Raw genomic sequence first — 14988 nt, forward strand, 5'->3', positions numbered from 1 at the left:
ATTCACGCGCGCAATCCACCTTATGGTCGAGATTTCGAATCATAGTTGTCCTTTATTTTCCAGCATTTTTTACCTTAAGGTCGCATGTTCTAATCAGCGAATTAATTTCTTCAGCATTAATCGGATGGTATTTTGGTAAAATCGCGAACTTACCTGGAAACGTGTCTTCCATCAACACGTGTTCGGCACTCTGAGATCACAAGTTCGAATCTCACCCGCTGAAAACATAATTCGGATTTTCAATCCAAAAACTTCATACGCCCTTCTTCTGCCATTAATTTTTCGCCACTTTTCGACGTCTGGTCCTCCGGCGCGTCCTCGAGGTTATCGGTTCGAATCCAATACGCTCCATTTTCTTTTATCCGTGTGAAAAACCCCAATCTGACTCTTCCAGCTCATTTTCCTTCTGTCTTCTTCACCATTTTTTGCCAATTCTTTCCAAGATTTTCACCGTATGTTACATTTCCATCGCCTTAAAATCCTATAAATAACTTTCCTTACTCCCATTCACTCATCTATCAAGTTCTCATTCAAAAATCACTAAAAAATTCTTTGAAAAATACCCTCCAAAACTCTCTCAAATCTCATTCCGAATCCATTCCAAATCCATAAAACTTCATCCATTTTTGAGATTCTCGTGGAGGGGTAAAACTTTTCTGAGGTAAAGAATAGTGAGTTGAGTTTTCGTTTGAGGGTTTACTTTTTAGTAAGAATTTGTATAACTTTTGCTTGTTTCTTCAACAACTATCACTTTACTTTCTCATAAAATTGTTTGTAATTTATTTTTTTTTATGTAATGATGCTCTAAATTCAAGCAAGATTTTGCTTTGTATGCAATGTATTCATTTTAGAGAAATAAAGTTGAGAATTTTTTAGTTTTTGATAATTCTTGATTCTTTTTCATAATTTGGATTGAGATTGCTAGAATTACTTTAAATTCTATACAAATGATGTTCAATGGTATATTTTCTCTTTCGCCAATTTTATTTTTTGAACTCTATTTGTCACGAAATTCAAACCATTCAATATGTTTTTTTTGTAAATTTAAAGTAAAGATAGTTGAATGATGAACTTTTTCTAGTACTATTTTTCACTAGTACAAAACTGGGTTTACTCGACGTTTTTATAAACTTAACGTAAAACTGTCAAATAATGTAAAAAAGTAAGTAATATATACTTTTCAATATTTCAATTAAATTTGTTCCTCTTTTAATTTTATTTTCTCACATTTTCCCTTTTCTCCCAAATTTTTGTAAAAAAACCCTAACTTCCCCCCCCCCCCCTTCTCTTGACGATCGAAGACTTCACGATCATCTCTTCCATATGATCGCAAGCCATTGCTCAAGACTTGTTGCGTTCGTCCGCCGCTCAAGCAAAGTTGGGTTTGTCCACCGCCGTTCAGAAGTTTATCGCGCATCGTAAGTTCGTCCGCCGCCGTTCACAGTTCGTCGCAAGCCACAAGTTCGCCACAAGCCACCGCCGCTGAAGCTTTGTTGCGTTCGTGCGCCGCTTTCCAGTGAAGTTGCATTCGTCCGCCGCCTAAAAGGTTGTCATTGTTTTTGGCGTCAGGTATGGTAATTTATTCAATTTCTGAGTGCTAATTGATTTGAATATGAGAGTTTCTTTGCTACGGATTGGAACTTAAAGTTGAATATATCTTGAATATAGAAATTCGGGGGAGAACCTATGGAGTAAGACTGGTGCGAAATACATTGTAGAGTTCACCGGTGTTTTCACCGACAAAGACAAAGTTGCTGCTCATTTGAAGGTTAGTCAATTCCTCTGTTATTTGTTTGCTATAATTGTTATTTGAATTTTAATATTTTTACCAAAAGCAGTCAACCTTGTGATCTCTTTATCAAACATAAAGTTGTCGTACAAAGATTTTAGTTGACGTTTGAAATTATGAACGCAAAAAATTAGTGCAGAAAGATCTTGATATTTTGGGTTTCTCATTATTTAGGTATTTGGTTGTATGAGGGAGTTGTTCTAGATATTTTTTAAATCTTCAATCTCATTGCTCTTGCAGATCATACTGCTGGAAATGCTTCATCAAAGAAAAGTGATGGTCTAATTATTTGCTCAAATAGTTTGAAGCGATACTTAGGTGCGACTGTTGTAGATTTTCTTATTATTGTGATTCCCACTCTCTCGTTTTCCCGGTAACTATCTTAAAATGGGAGATTAAATCTAGTATAATAAGGATATGTTCGTATGAGAGATATGTTTTATTTCGCCTTTATGTTTCCAGTCGTTATCCTTTTCACTTTTACAATGAATTTCTCGTTTGGTTATGATTGATGTCCCATCTTGATAAATTTTATTTATTTTCGTTTGAGACTAACTTAATTTGCTCATTTGATTGTCTGGACTAATTAGCGGGTGGTTTCATTATTTTCATTCTCAGTCAAAGATTTGCCAATCTTTATTTCTATTTGGATTTCAATCTCATCTACCCTGAATCTGGTAATCTCCTATGTATTTCCTTTAATTCCTTCCTTCTTGCCTTCGACTTACTTGCACTCCCCAATTTTATGCTTCGAGTGGCTTTCATTGGGTTTTGATTCTCGTTGCTTTTTTGTAGTTTGAGACTAGTGTTTAGATTATTTTTCCATTTCCACCGAATTAACAACTATGCCCATCTGTTTTTAACTTTTCTTTTGGCAGATATAATTCCTTATGTTGAAACTGGTAACTATATGGCGTACAATAACGAAAAGGGTGGGGTTATTGAGTGTTTAAGATAGGATGGTATTGTTGATCTTGATTTCGAGTTTCTCTTGCTTCCGGAGTGGGTATCTACAAAATCTTTGTACTGTTGTAGGTGTTTGGTCTTTTAGATGTGAAGCCTCATGAATTTGTGCAGTACGGATTGGATTGTGTTGCCTAGAAATCTTAGCTGATCACTGTGATGTTTGTGCTAAACATGCTCGTCAAAAGACAAGGATTATGGTATTTTGATATTCACACTAACCCTACATAAAAAGATTGTTTCTTTTGCTTTTACATATTTGTTATCTAATGGAACTATTTCGTATTGGAAAATTGATGAAGAAAACTTGAACTGGTGGAGCTGGTTGCAGGAGGTGATGGTACTGTTGGTTGGGCTATGGGAAGTCTAGCAGAACTTTGCAAACAATATAGCAACCTTGTTCTTCCTCTTGGGATTATTCCTCTTTGTAGTGTTTGACAATCTTTTGCTTTGCTATTTCTTGGAATAAAGATTTCTCAATATTTTTTTTGTTAAACAAATGATGTGTGAATGAAGCAATTTCTTTTTTGCACATTTGTTTGATTCTTGCAATGTAAAAAGGTGTGGATCTTATACAAATTAATTTTGATGTTCATGCAATTTGATTCTAAAATTAATTTCACCAAGAACCTTTAAAACCTCTCAATTTTTACTTTGCACTTCTAGATCCCCAATGATAAAGAAAACCATCAAATGTCCAATTATTCTTTCTCGCTTTTATTAATTAAGTAGTTTTTTCCCACATTTTAGTATTTTCAGTTGGAACAACTTATTTTTCACTTTGTTACTCGTCACAACATGATTCTTTAAATTTCTTGCTTAATCTTTTAATGCTTTCTTAGTTTGTCTAACAATCTTTCCTAGTTTGAATTCAAGTTAGAATCACCTCCGCTTCTTTGGGTTCGACACCTTTGCCACCACACTATGGTAATAAGTAAGAGTCTTTATAAATAATCTTTTTTCAAGGTGAATTGGTAGTTCTCTACCATTTTCCTAATTATTTTTACTTGCAACTAGTGTTCCATTGTCCATTATAATTAGCACATATTGTTGCATGATTACTCTTTTTAGAGGTAAACTCAATTTCTCTTTTTAGAGGTAACCCGCTCCTCTCTTTCAAAAATACATCCAAATACTCACAAGTTATGTGCACGACTTGGATCACTTTCTATTGTCTGGACATCCACCTGGGTTAGGTTGGTAGTGTGCCCTTTCTTTAATACCCTTCTATGTTAATTCTACTTTCTTATCGGCTACAAATTTAACTTCAAATTTTCTCGATTCTCTTAGTACTAATACCGCATGGTATTGGGTCAAGAAATTCATTCCTAAAATCACATCCAATTCATCGAGTTCAAATAGGATCAAGACAGCCTTCAACATAACGTTCTCGATTTGTACTTTGCAATTCCTACACAACGATTCTACTACAAAACACCTCTCCTGAAGACATGCAAATCAACAATCCACTCTCTATAGGTTCTATCTTGCGATTCAAAAACTTAGCATGCGATAAAGAAATAAAAGAATGTATGACTTCAAAATTAAATAACACAAGAGCAGGGGAATTATAGATAATCAACAAACTTGAGATCACATGAGAGTTGTTCCTGACCTCACTTTGGGTCATAGCACAGATCTTTCCCTATGTCTTTGGCCTTCCGATCCTCTAACTCTACTCGGTTTAGGTTCAGCTACATTTAGGCGATAAGGTTGATTGACGGATTGTGTACGATCCGTGAGTTCTTTGGGATCCCAAAATTAGGGCAGTTTCTAGCAAAGTGTCCCGATTGGCTGCTTGTTTGATTCGTGTTTGGAAATCTGTTGCGTTTCATTTATAGTCTTATTGCATGGGTTTGCATAAGTGAGATGTGTAAGTTAAATTTGTTGGGGTTGATGCCCTAAATCTTGGGGTCTTGTAGTTTGTAATTGTATATATTATACAAACATTTTATTTATCTAATCAAATAAAGTGTTTTATTTTATTTGACATTTAGTTGCATTAACCTAAAAACCAATAAACCAACATCCAAGGTTATCTTCTGTAACCTAAACATATATGTGGATACATACAAGTGAATCATGTTTGGTGATAACCTAAATGGTCTGTAGTAGATAGATAAGGCTAGATATCTTATCTTAGTGACACTATGAATACGGTCTGCTTTGTAGTTGTTATAATTGTTCTAAAGTGCTTCAAATGATTTGATCCTAATCATTCATGTCAAAACATTAGAGCGGAGGTATTATATACAAAGAGTTTGTATAAGATCAGACCATGAAATAAATAATCTCTCTTATTAACACCGTTACTAGTTGAGACTACATTTCACTAGGATGACCATAGGTGACTTGACCTGAATCACGAGTGAGTTGTGAACTCCTGCCTATGAAGGCGATCATTTGATTTTCATGGGTGAGAGTGGCCTATGTCGCCAACTTAATAAGCCTACCATTTTGGGGATTTGTCTGATTGGGGAGTTGGGAATACAATTACACAAGAAGGAATTCACTCCTTCTATATAGATAGAGTAAGTAGAGCAATTACTCTCTTAAGAGCTAATTCTAAGGCTTCACACCCTCTCTTGGCCTGAAAGAAGTTCAGTTATAATTGGACTATAACTTATTGTTCATTAGAGGAATTAGTCGTACTTAAGGAGTTAAATGTAACTACAGGGGCAAAATGGTAATTTTTGGCCTAACTATACTTACGAGTAATTTGTAAAGGGTCATTGGACTATTGATTGGTTATATCAAATCGATAAAAAAATATATTTACAGTAAGAAGAGTGCAACTATTAGTCTTTACTAGAATGACTGATAGTTAATGAACAAAGATTAATTTAATTAAAGAGTTTAATTAATTAATGTCATATCATTGGAGCTTCAATCTGTAGGTCCTTAAGATCTCCTTGTTAGCTCAATAAAGATAAATGAGAATAAAATTTATTTTGATTTAATTTTAATTATTCAAATTGATTAAAAGGAATAAATTGTATATGATACAATTAATATAATGTATTTGATACATTGTAATATAAGGTTTTTATGATAGAAGTTAATATTTGAATATATTCAAATAATAATAATATGAATAAGATTCATAAATAAAATATAGGTTAAAATTAATATGAATTTGATTCAAATTAGTATTATAGATCATATGAGAGATCTAAACTATTGGTTATATTATATATGATATAATATAAAGTTTATATTATATGAGATATAATATGGATTAAATTTATATTAATTTTGGTTTCTTTTAATTAATATATTTTTAATCAATAAAATAACTCTCAAGGGAGTTATTCTACGTGTAGAGAAAGGGAGGAAGTTATTTGATAACTTTCCCCCATCTCTCTTAAAATGGTTGAGATATACAATAAACAAAGAACAATTTCTTTGCTCTCTATTATTTTTTTGGATGAACTTTGTATTCCAAAAAAAAAATCTCTAAAAAAGTTTCCCTCACCAAATCACAGAAGCCTACAACTCTCTGTTGTTTAGCCTTGAAAATAATGAGGAAGACTTCGTGGTGTTCGGATAATCAAAGAAGAGATCTTGGGAGATTCTATAAAGGTTAGTTTTTGTTTCATTTTTTCTCCTTAGAAGCATGTTTAGACTTTACTGTTGTTTCGTTTGAATTCTTTTTTGTGTTCAAATTGAATTTCATTTGCACGACATTCATACGCTTCCACTATGGGAATTTATTCCTTCAAAATTCATGCCATAAACCTCTCTACGTGGCAAGTCATGGTCATTGCATGCAAGATGCTCACTATGTCTCTAGGTCAGGGCTGACTAATAAAAGGTACAAGCTCCTATTCTCGCATAATTACCAAATCCTTGTTGAGTACAAATTTTCCTTCACTTGCCCAAGTATAAGCGAAACTATAGGTTTTTTGGGTAAGTCAGGGTCGAACACACGAATTGATATCAAATCTTAGTTATAAAGCTTACTTCTTCATTTATGGGTATAAAATATCTATACAATATAAAGTAAAAGTATATCTATGTGTTAATCCTAATATCTATACTAGAGATTTTGTAGAAGTTGGTAAGAATGGTGAGAAGATGGGGAATGAACTAACTTAATGGTGAGAAGATGGGGAATGAACTAACTTGTATTAAGGAAAAGTGAAGGAATGTCTCCCCATTACTAGGCGATTAAGCCATGTGGCAACCTTGATGCAATAGAGATCAAGTAACTGGCTTTTAATTAAGGTGAGCACCTCTCGGTGCCTTAAATGTCACATTTACTCGCTTCTCAGGATGAAAATGAATAAGCTTGATCACTCGATATCTATCTAGAAGTTGTTACTTATAAGACTTATATTACCTCTCTTTTAAGGGTAGCGACCTCTCGGTACCAGGTCACCACACTTGTTCTTCTTTCAGGATACTAGTAATGGAGGTTTAATTGTCAAGGTAGAGTTTGTTTCCAAACTCCTCTGTGCGCTAGCTATATCCTTGCTACTTTCTCTTTCGAGTAGTTGGCGATAGACGCTAGCCTAGCAATGAAGTAAAGCTCAACTAATGCGATAAACCTTATAAGTTAGACTTCTTATTAATAACTTATCACAAGCCTATACTACTTATAACAATTTAACAAGTAAACATTAAAGTAATGATAAATTGAAAGTGAATATATATGCAATGTATTAAAAAATGTAAGCCTTAAACCACTGTACAATATGAACATCATACATTACAATGAAATACAAAAATGGAAAGTAAGAGAGATGATAGATGTTACAAGTCAGGGGGAAGAAATTGTGGATCTTTCTCTGGTTTTCTCTCTAAGTTCTCACTTACAAGATTGACCGGAGAAGAGGATGAACTTTTACAGAGGGCGAAAAGGTTAATCTTTTCTACCGGCTCCAATGGAGCTTTCTAGGTTTTGGCCCATTCAAGCCAGACAATGTTCCTTAGTGTAGAAGGAGGCTTTATATAGTCTACTTTTAGTGGGAAACTGAGGCTTTATATAGTCTACTTTTAGTGAGAAACTTCTACTCTTCTGATCATGTTAGTGCTGATTGCAACCTTGTCAAGTCACATCAACTCCAACTACCATTCTTGTCTGCTAGTGAATCTTCCTTGCGTGATGAAGTGGCTCCTCACCTAGGAATTCTAATCGCCAAACAAGGATCCTATTGCATGGCCTTTGCACGCGCTCCTCTGCGATTCACTGTTTCTTCTTTTCTTAACAATCCTACAATAAAATATTGAAAATAGGGTAAAACAGGCGTGAATACTTATGTAAGTTGTTTTCTCTTATATTTATGAATTTGCGATAGAAGGTGTAAGTTTTGACATATTATCATGCCTTTTGGTTCCATTGTTTTACCTAAAAGACCATAATAACTTGTATTTCTACAAGTTATCATTGGCCGCAACTGAATCAATTCTTTTGGAGATCGCCCCTTTACTTAAATTTGGACTTGGTCTAGGTGCTTGTCTTTTTTAGGGACATTCCATGTCTAAACGGAAGTCTTTCCTCTTTCTTGACTTCCATTTTGTTTCTAAAAGCCTCCTCTTTAGTTCATTCTAGACCTAGGCACAATTTGGGAGCGAGTTTTGAAGTTTTCTGGCTGTTGAATGCCTAGTGTGTGACGCCTAGCCTCATTACGTCGTTCGCCACTCTGCATTGTCGCTAAAATCTTGACTGTATAGGTCTTCCTTCAAAACCTAGTTCTTTTCATCCACCAAGCATCTCTCGACCCGCACGACAGCTTCCATCGATTTAAAAAGTCTGACTAGTTCATGTGGCCATTACTGGTGCCTTGATCCCAGTCCGCAAACCTTCCTCAAACCATTTGCACTTATTAGTTTCATCAATTACAAAGGCTACAACGTATTTTACTAGTTTGGTAAATCTTTTCTCATATTCTATGACGATCATGTTGCCTTGAACCAAACTCATGAATTCCTTCCTCTTTGCGTCGCCAAAGGTCAGGATAGAACTTATCCTTAAACGCTTTCTAGAACTCCTCCCATGTAACACATCTCATTCCGCCCGCTCTCAACACATGGAGATTCCACCAGTCCTGCACTACCTTTCAATAAGAATATCCACAACCTCACCTTCCTTTCCTCAGGGCACTCCATCACCTCAAAATATTTTTCCATCAAACTCAACCACTTCTTTGCTTCCGCTACGTCAGTGAGTGGTCCCTTCAAAGGTCATTGTCCTTAACCCCTTCAACCATCCAATGCTAAACCTCATGTTTATGGTGGGGTTCAAAGGCATAAAATGATTGGCTACTCTTTAAGCAAAGAAGTTAAACATGTTTTCCTCCACGTTTTGCCCCGTAGGGTTTATGGGTTACTAGACATCTCGCCCGACCCTTGCTCTCTATTAGCGTTCTCAGTAGCCGAAAAATCTGTTACTGCTTGTCTGACCCACCTTGGTCATCCTCGTGGTGCCATAACTCCTATAACACATCCATATGTTTAGGCATCCATATTATCATGTGACTCTCAATGCATGATTCTAAAATTTTTTCCTACAAACTTATGCTATGATCCAACTTGTCATGCCCTATCCAAAACCACTTTATGTAGCTAAGGAAAGATGTGGCCGCCTAGACATTCTACCTGTTCCTCTCCACGAGATGATATATAGAAAGCCTAGTGAGCAAATTAAATGTTCGTAAAAATTTAATGCGAAAAGAGTTCAATTGAAAAACAAAAGGATTTGATTGATAGTGGATCAACAGTACATTAAACATGAGTACAAGCCTTCTTAATTAAGTTCAAACACAATGATCTTAAAATAACGATCTTAAATCCTTTCGCCTAATTTTACATGTTATGCAATTTGACAGTGGCCACTATCAAGTGATGCGTTCAGGGCACGTCAGGCAATTAAGGCAACAAGTTCAATGTTAGATGTCCTTACTACCTAGGGGGATAAAACAAAACATTTGAATGGTTAAACGAAAAATGTCTAGTGAGTGGGGTTCTTTATGAACACTTTTATAAATCAAATGTTGTCTTAACGCATTCCAACCATTCTATCAAAACATGTGATATAACATCTTGAGACAATTACAGAATCAGATCTACTAAATTTTCAAACTCAAAACAAATAACTACTAAGAAATGCAGATCTATGAAATTTTTAATGAAGAAAAAAAGCTCAAAATAAATAATAACTAATATATGGACTTCAAACTTCAGAGACTGAGAAGTAGATTGAGAGAATGTCAACGGCAACGCAGTGAGACAACACAACAGAACGCAACGAAACGTCGGTGACAATGCAATGGAGATTGAGAAGGAGAGATGATCGAAGGATGTGAAATGAGAAGCCAACGACGACAGAGACTGAGAAGGATAGGCGTGAGATGAGAAGCCAAGATGAGAGGGAGAAGGTAACGCCGGTGACGACATGAGATGAGAAGCCAAGACAAGAGGGAGATGATGAGTTAGAGAGATGTGACTCGAAAAAACAAACTTTTTTAACCCAACACAACTATTATAATATGAGTTGGATAGTCCGAGTTATTCGAATTGTCGGGTTATTTTTACACCAATAATAAATACACACTTTTCTCTCATTTTTTACATTAATCAATTCATATCAAATCTCATTTTTTTCAATTCTACACCAATACTCAATTACCAATTGTAAAGTCTCTCTCAAAGTAATAAAATCTCCATTTATTTTCTCAAGATTTTACCCAATTTCTTCTATCAGTTTGCGAAGATTTTTCATTCCAAATGCAAGGCCTAAGGTAGTTTTTTAGGGAGTTAAGTGTGTGATTTTCAATACTTGAGAGTTCTTTAATTTTCAATTGCTTAATTGTGATCTTGAAGCATGCTTCCTTGATTTCATTGAGGGAATAATAGCTTTTAATTAGTCTTGATCACCCTAATTCATTGATATTAAATCCTAATTACTAGAGTGATTTAACACCATTGTTGAGAAATAATTGTTGATGAATCTTTTCTAAGTTTCTTTTGTCTAAAATTGATCCTTGCATATTTTGGTCATTTAAAATTGCTTCAATAAATCTTGTTAGGATTTAGTGGTTATTCACATTCTAATAAGTCTTGATAGGAATCCTCTTGATCTTAAAGCATTTCTTTGTTCTTATGTGAAAATTGTTCAAAATGGAAGCATTGTGAACAAGAATTAGATTGGTTAATTGTAAGTTTTACATATTAATTAATAACTTGAGGCAATTAATCCAAGAATCAAATAATAGTTTTGATTCTTGAATTAATTGCTCAAGGGTCACGATTGTTGCAATTGTTTTTTAAAACTTCAACACATAATGGATGTTGCACACCAAAGTTTCCTAATTTTTCAATCATGAAGAAAAGCTCTTTTTAATTTTAATTGATTCTCGGAGTACACTTCTTAATACTTCCCCTTTTATTAAGCATTTTACTTTGTTCCATGCTTGTTTCCAAAAATCCCCAAAATTACTCCTACAATTCTTTTGGTGCTCCTGATACTAATGATTTGATTGATTCTTGCTCAACAAGATCCCTTGGGTTCGATGCTTGTTGTTAACTGCAACGTTCATTCACAATTAGGTCATATTAAGCTCTAAGTGAGCAACTTAGTAGGCTACTAGTAAGCCCAAGTGTAAGCGAAGTGAGATGTTTCCTCTGTAAGCCAAGGCCGAACACAGTGAATTTCTATTAAGCTTTAGTTATAAAGTCTACTTCTCATCTAGGCTGTCTACAATATCTATACAGTATAAAGTAAATGTATATGTATATTAAATCTACTGTTTACACCAGAGATTCTGTAAAAGGTGACATGGAATGGTGTGAATATCGAGAGTGAACTAACTTGTGTTAAAGAAATGTGAAGGAAGGTCTTCATGTTGTAGGCAATTAAGCCATGTAGTAGTCCTTGAGGCGATAAAGATCACTTAACCATCTTATAATTAAGCCGGACACTTCTCAGTGCCTAAATGCGACACTTGCTTGCCTCTCGGGATACAAATGATAAAGATTTATTAGGCGACCACTATCTAGATTTTATTACTTGCAAGGGTTAAATTGCCTCTCTTTTAAGGGTGGCAACCTCTTGGCCCCAAGTTATCACACTTGCTCTCCTTTCATGATACAAATGAGGGAGGTTTAATAGCTAAGGTTTGATAGAAATTCCTTGTGTTCGATCCTGGACTTTCTAGGAAACCTATCATTTTGCTTACACTTGGACAAGCTATAGGAAAACTTGTCCTACATGATTGTTATTTGAAAATGAGCAACGTAATGCGCACACACATAATCTTACAAGCACTCCACCATAGCCTAGCAACATTAATGATGATAGTGTCGATTAAATTCTGTTACAACGTTACCCTTTTTAGCAAGACTATCGTTGATTGTACCGCTTAAATTACAATATAAAAACTTACTTTTTTGTTAGAACATGTTCATTAGCGTTATCGTGAATATAAAGTTACGACTCTGAGTATGTGACTAAGCTTGGCAACTAAGTTATGGTCATGCAATAAAAGAGGCAAACTTTATTTTATATGTTGCTTAATTCTATAAATGTGTCATTTATGTACAAGTTTTTCTCTCTCTTATTCAAGTGTAAGCAAAAAAAGAAGTTTTCTAGGAAAGCCAGGATTGAACATAAGTAATTTTGGTTTCTTTTAATTATAATGCATAAGTTGATTTCATGTGGTGTCTATACAATATTTGTCACACTCCATTTTATAGCACCTCCTCACTAGGCCCGAGATGTGGCTTGAAGTTAACCGATGTCGCTCCCTATTCTGAATGACACTAGCTAACCCTCAACCTTTAACCTTTAAATAAAAATGAAAGCAAAAGCTAAAAGACGTAAAACTTAAACGTAACATTTAAACACAATTGGAAGCAACTCCTTTCGAATACATAAACTTTACATAAGTTTTACACAGACCTTTATCAACCCTTAATACATGAAACAAACTCCTTCTTCAACAAAACTTACCTCAGTCTAGTACAACTAAAAGACCAAAATATACATAAAAGTCAAACCGACAAGACACATTCAAAAGTAAGAAAAAAACCCTTCAGTAGACAGACGGTGAAAAATCAGGCTCCAAAGACGTAGTTTCTACTTGAAAATTAGAAAACATTTTGAAGAGTATCAGCTAAACAAGCCCCGTGAATGATTGGTTTTCAAATAACATTTCATAAACCTTTTCAAAGACAGTAACTTAATTCATAAGGTTTTTAGAACAATAATATAAACAATAACATCAATACTTTAAACATTTAAGAAATAGTAATTCAAATCCTTGATATTTGATAACCCTTTGACACAGTAAACAATGAACAATAACATGAATACTTGAACTTTATAAACATTTAGAAAATAGTAACTTAAATCCTTGTTTTTCCTACTCGAATCTCAAGTATCTACTCCTGGGAGGAGGTAAAGGTTACTTTATACCCCCTCCAAATCTCAGAGATAGACATCTTCAATCCTTGTTCCTGCGAGGTAGGCATCCCTAGCTTGATCCTGGAGATAAGTGTCCTTACCTCAAATTCCTTGGAGCTCTAATACCTACCCCATTAAGGATTAATTTGAGTTATTTTGGTTCCAATAAAACATTTATAAAACCACAAGCTTTAAACCTTTTAAGAATTCTTTTTCATAAAGCAAACATTTAAACATAACCATCAAACCTTTTAAGAATCCTTTTGCATAAAGCAAACCTTTAAACATAACTATACTTTAATAAACTCATTTTCTCTTTAGCTTTAAACATTTAACAGTGAACAAACTTGTATATACATTGATGAGAGCCATGTTTTAGAAATCATTTATAAATCAGATAACTCAACATTTAGCCCAAACATTAGTTTAAACATTTCTTTAAACATCACCTTTAAGAACATGCTTTGAAATCACTTAATAAATTCATTTTTCATTCACAGATACAAGCCTTAGATCCTTGGTCTATAAATATGCTTGATCTCCTCTTGTCTTGAAATAATGGTAAAAATAATCCATTAAGTTCCCTTGACCAAGAAAAACATTAGAAACTTGCTTAGAAAATTTTGAACATCAACACAACAGCCAAAAAAACACCCAAACTGAAGCTTGGTGCCAAACTACCTTCTTGTTTTAGCTTCAACTCTTGCAAGCAATTCAACTTCTCTCTACTTCTTCTCTTTACCTTACCCTGAAAGTGAAAATAGTGAGAAATGAGAGTTTTTTGTCCTTAAAAACACTATTTGTGTCCGAAAAATGCTAACCTTGCACGTTAGAAATTTTTATAACAATGTATGTCATGTGTCCATTAAATGATCTCAATTGAGATTGCCCTGAGATCCACCGAGATCAGGACTGAGATCTTGTTCGAGAACCCTAAATCTCTTTTTTGCTTCCAGTCTCAGCCAAACACAGCCTCGGGATGACCTAAGCACTCTTTACCTTTCACTTCGAGCTTTAGATCTCGGTCGGACACGACCTTAAGATTGCTCGAGAGCAAAACTCCAAATCTTTATGTCCTTCATTTCGGCTTGCCACAACCCTGAGATTACACTGGGGTTTCACTCCTTGACCCTTATATTTTTCATCTCAGTCTGTCATGGCCCTAAGAGCATCGAGATTTGCTTTTTGCCTTTTCTCTTGGTCGAACAAAACCGAGTCTAAACACTCTATCCCAAGATCTAGCAAAACTCCCAAACTCTCAACTAAACTTCAACCTCAACTTCTTCATCCTTCCTTAGTTTTCCTTCTTCCCACCTACCAAAACATACTTAAATGATACTTTTGAATCTCTTTTAAATTGTAACTCCAAACAACATTTCCTTCCAATCTTTTCAAAAGACTTAAGCTTCTTTAGGGTTTGAGGTTTACAGTATAATCTAGTTCTTTTAATATTATTTACACTAAATGTGTGAAGTGAAAGAAGGAATGGAGATGGTTAATATGTATGCATTTGAACTCAGTCTGTGTTTAGCAAGATAATGAAGGAAAGTTTAGTATAGAATGGTGTAGTACAAAGAAAGTAAATAGTTCATTCAGGCGATATAAAGTGCCTGGCTAATTCCAAATTAAGGTGAGCATCCTTTTCAAGCCTTCGCTATACTTGTTCACCCCTTGAGATGCAAATACTTGAAATTACCATGCAATCTATATCTAATACGCCTTTGGTTGCTGCTTGTCTTTTGTTTGTTGTGTTTGCCAACTACTTGTTTGTTTGTTGTTGCAGACTTAGTGAGGTAAACTATCCTTCATAATTTGTCATTGATTCAAAATC

General features: G+C 34.6%; 1 long non-coding RNA gene across 7 annotated transcripts; it reads left to right on the forward strand.

The window, feature by feature from the left end:
- Nucleotides 1–469: 469 nt before the first annotated feature.
- LOC103489698 (uncharacterized) lies at nt 470–3286 on the forward strand. 7 transcript variants are annotated; one of them, XR_007818862.1, is made up of 6 exons: nt 530–1569; nt 1669–1768; nt 2030–2466; nt 2668–2721; nt 2825–2952; nt 3055–3286. It is a non-coding gene; the product is annotated as an uncharacterized LOC103489698 (long non-coding RNA). The 7 variants fall into 7 exon arrangements; XR_001762613.2 differs by having other exon boundaries at nt 470–661; nt 1302–1569; nt 2030–2952; XR_007818860.1 differs by having other exon boundaries at nt 2030–2721.
- The last annotated feature ends 11702 nt before the right edge of the window (nt 3287–14988 follow it).

Source organism: Cucumis melo, chromosome 1 (assembly GCF_025177605.1).
Source record: "Cucumis melo cultivar AY chromosome 1, USDA_Cmelo_AY_1.0, whole genome shotgun sequence".
NCBI lineage: Eukaryota > Viridiplantae > Streptophyta > Magnoliopsida > Cucurbitales > Cucurbitaceae > Cucumis > Cucumis melo.